The sequence below is a fragment of the Rhincodon typus genome, unplaced genomic scaffold (assembly GCF_021869965.1).
Source record: "Rhincodon typus isolate 14 unplaced genomic scaffold, sRhiTyp1.1 hic_rhity00002415, whole genome shotgun sequence".
Lineage (NCBI taxonomy): Eukaryota > Metazoa > Chordata > Chondrichthyes > Orectolobiformes > Rhincodontidae > Rhincodon > Rhincodon typus.
In genome coordinates, this window is record NW_025968053.1 from 1 (window position 1) to 3,828 (window position 3,828).

The 3,828-nt window shown below is 35.0% G+C and overlaps 1 long non-coding RNA gene across 1 annotated transcript; it reads left to right on the plus strand.

The window, feature by feature from the left end:
• Window positions 1-61: 61 nt before the first annotated feature.
• LOC125481507 lies at window positions 62-3,604 on the plus strand. Its single transcript, XR_007261367.1, has 2 exons — window positions 62-614; window positions 829-3,604. It is a non-coding gene; the product is annotated as an uncharacterized LOC125481507 (long non-coding RNA).
• The last annotated feature ends 224 nt before the right edge of the window (window positions 3,605-3,828 follow it).

The window sequence follows — 3,828 nt, forward strand, 5'->3', positions numbered from 1 at the left end:
GGGGTTCTTATGAAATGACTGCATCACCCCACCCATTCCCATGGTGGCATTGGGACCCAAAACTAGTCCAGATGTGTTTTCCAATCCCAGAAGGAAAATCCAGTCTATATCTTTAATACAGTAAATATCCTAACATACTTTGAAAATACTGGACACTGATCTGTAAAAGAAGCATAAGGAGAAGATTTTGAGAAGCTTTTGGAGTAGAGCAGAAGAATATAACACTTAGCTGCAATCTTATTTGCCCTGCCCATGCACAAATACTGTTCCATTTTATTGTTGTTTTGGTGATCAAGGTGGTTTAAATGTACATTTTCACCCATGCTCATCTGTGGGTTGGCATGGCACTTAAATAAGTGATACTTTCAACCATGTGTTAAATAAAATTTGGCTTTTTTTCATTGTGATATGAGCACCACCCAGCTATGAGGTTGGACAAATATAAAGCTGGCCGATCCTTATTGGTAACGCTGTTAATTTTAACTTGTTAATTTAACTTGTATTTTAAATGTGTACTTTCAGACCACTTCACATAGCCGCACGGAATGGACTTAAAAAGGTTGTGCATAATTTACTCAGCAAAGGTGCAAGCGTTCTTGCTGTGGATGAAAATGGTATGTGTCAGTTGCTGCTCTCGGTTTATTCAATACCCCACCAGAAATAACAATTCAATACTGCAATACCTCTAAACGTCTAACTGAAAGCACTCGACTTTGGCATGACTTAAACAATAGAAGCATATCTTTTGAAAACGACTGTCTTACCTCCCTTTTTATTTCTGCATTTGCCTCATATACTAACCATTCCCTTGTCTGCTTTTGTGCCCAGGTCACACCCCAGCCCTGGCTTGCGCTCCTAACAAAGATGTGGCTGACTGTTTGGCACTCATTTTGGCTACCATGATGCCTTTCTGTCCTACCAGCACAATGACGTCCTTCAGCATCAGTCTAACAAAAAATGGTAGTCTGAACACACCTCTATCTTATGATTCCCCTAATATGGATAGCAACATAAATTCTTTCAACAAACAGTTGTACAACCGTGTAGGAAAAATGGATAGAGGTCAGGAAGATGATGATGAAAATGATTCAGACTCTGAGACATTCTGATTGGTTTTAGAAAGCTTGACACGCACGAGAAAAGTTTTAATTTGTCGTTCAATTGAAGATTACAGACGATCTCTCAATCACTGCATATTAAAAAAAGCACTTATTTGAAGGCACTTTTCTTACAGGATTTAAGAGGAAAGCAGAATCTTGGAATATTGATTCGTAGAGGACTATTGAGTAGGGCACATGATTTGCTAATGCTCAAATCTGCCAGAAGTTGGCATTTTCACTCTCTCTGGGACATTTTATGCAAATTTGTGGTACTTGGGCCACAAATTTTGCTACTTGCAGTACCTGTGGAAGTTTATGGGCTTTGTCATGACTGTGTTTTCCCATGCCAAATTGCTTGCCCTACAGTGAGATATTATAACTTTGACAAATTAGCACAAGCATGCATTTTGCACTTCCTGTTAAAAACTTGTGATAATAGAGTTGTTAGGAACTAACCATACACCTGAGCCGTTAACTACTGATAAACTTTGAATGACCTGTCCCAGGTTGCAGTGTCAAGTATTCATAAGTTAAAAGAAAACTTGATGGCACCCTTTTATTTTAAATGTACCAGTGACTTTAGGTGACTGTTCTTTTAGCAGAATAGTATTTCATACCTTTTTTGTACAGCCTCCATTGGCAGCCTTTAAACAATGTATAGCAATTTTGTTTAAATCTACCCGTCTGTAGGATGAAGAGAGTAACTGCCACAAAGAACAGTTCTGATGAAATCTGCTTCATCTGCCAAAGCTTAATAAGTTAAATGGACCTATTCTTTCACCTGTGACAGGAACGCAGCAGGTGGAATAACAAGTTCTTTTTGTGTCTGGCCAGCGATGCCAAATGGACCAAACATGCTACAGATTGGGACTGACTGTTTTCATTCTTTTAAACTTAAAAGCCTTTTTTAATCATAATATTTTCATAGCTACATTGAAGTAGCCTGTTTCAGTAAACAATACAGTATTTGAAATACAAAAAATGCATTTCACATAAGTGAGATCAGATATTGTTAGATTAGAAATCAGCAAGATAAAGCTTCAGAAAGTACAAAACCTTATTTGGAAACTATTACATTGCTCTTTGCGGTGGCTGAGCAATTACTGCAACCTTGCTATTTTGACTAAAAGCACTGAAAAACTTGCAAGAAACCTTAATTGTCTTGTTACAGTAGTACTGTATATAGCTGTCCACGCAGATAAAATTCAAGAGACCTCTGATATGAAATTGCTTTAACGCAATTAAGTACCATATCATATTAAAGCACTGAAATTGAAGGAAAAATGCCAAAAGTGATAGTTGTGTCTGGAGAAGACAAGTGTTTTGTTAACTAACTTTAGTAAAAGCTTACAGCCACAATATCATTTTGGAGCCATCTGCTTCTCCATTTTATTTACTGAAATGAAATCAGCTGGTGACTTCTCTATTGTGGCTGTTTTATAAATACATTTTTTGTTTGTGTATTTAAAGTTGACTTGTTTGAATCAATGGGATACAAAATTAATACATTTTTAAGTGCACAATTTAAGCAGTTACTGATGTACTTTTGAACTTTTTATAGTTTTTAATATAAACATGGAAAAAAAACCTGACAAAATAAATACTGGAACTTCGAGATCCATTGCATTGTGATTGGCAATCTTTGTAGCAAATGCTTTCACTTGGGTTGATATCAAATACTATTTTGTTTTTGTTGCTTTATGAAATAGTTAGTGCCTTTCTGCCCATGAGTACTTTCCAGATGGTTTCCAAATATCTTACAGAACTTTGCTAATTAATATCCAAGCAATAATGTTAATTTAAATTTTGAATTTAAAATGAATGTAAAATTTTCTTTTTAAAGGTTCAAAACATCTGAATGAAGAGTGCTTTGTTCATTAAACCATCATGGATTGTTTTTGCAGTGTTGTAGATTGCTGTAGGTCTTGCTGAAGACTTAGCTTATCATTAATTTGGAAAAGGGCATTTATAAATTTGACAATCTGTGTATTTTAAAACCATAAAAACAATTATTTGTGGAAGCTTATGCAGTGGTCCATTCATTTAAAACACCTATATCTTCCATTTGGTAATCTTGTTGACTTATATGCTTTAGCATGTGCAATATGTCTTGTTATGGTATAGTATGGTATCATGATACAGTGACAGTGTTATATTTTGTTTTATGCAGTGAATGTGTAACAATCTAGTGAAAATGAAAATGTACAGTGGAAGCAGTAGTCTATGGAAATTTTATGTATTTGGTCATATTTCTACAGTTTAGAGGGTATAAATTTAAAGACTTTTTTTGATGTACTTCAAGACTGTCAAAGTGTAAGAAGTAAATCCAAATCAATTTAAATCCAGCCTGGACCTCAAGCACACTTTGCTCTTAGACTTTTGTGAACTACTGAATGCTTCAGTGATGTATAGAAGTACTTATTGTAAACTACTTTTTTTTATTAAAAGCATTCAGATGCTGTATATTTTTATGAAAATAAAGGGTACAGATGCTGATGCAGCAAGTTGATTTACTTTGTCTTTCTTGATATGCTTTCTGCATTTAAGTCCTAAACAATTTTAGCCAAAAATGTTAAATTTGATCCTTTGTCCATTTCATTGAGAAGCATGCTGAGGCTGTTTCAACATTAATTTCTATTTAATGCTTACTAATTTAAAAATAAACTATTTGGGGTCAATTTTGAGTTCCCTCGTCAGTATTAATGGGGTGGTAGCAGCTTAAGTGGGG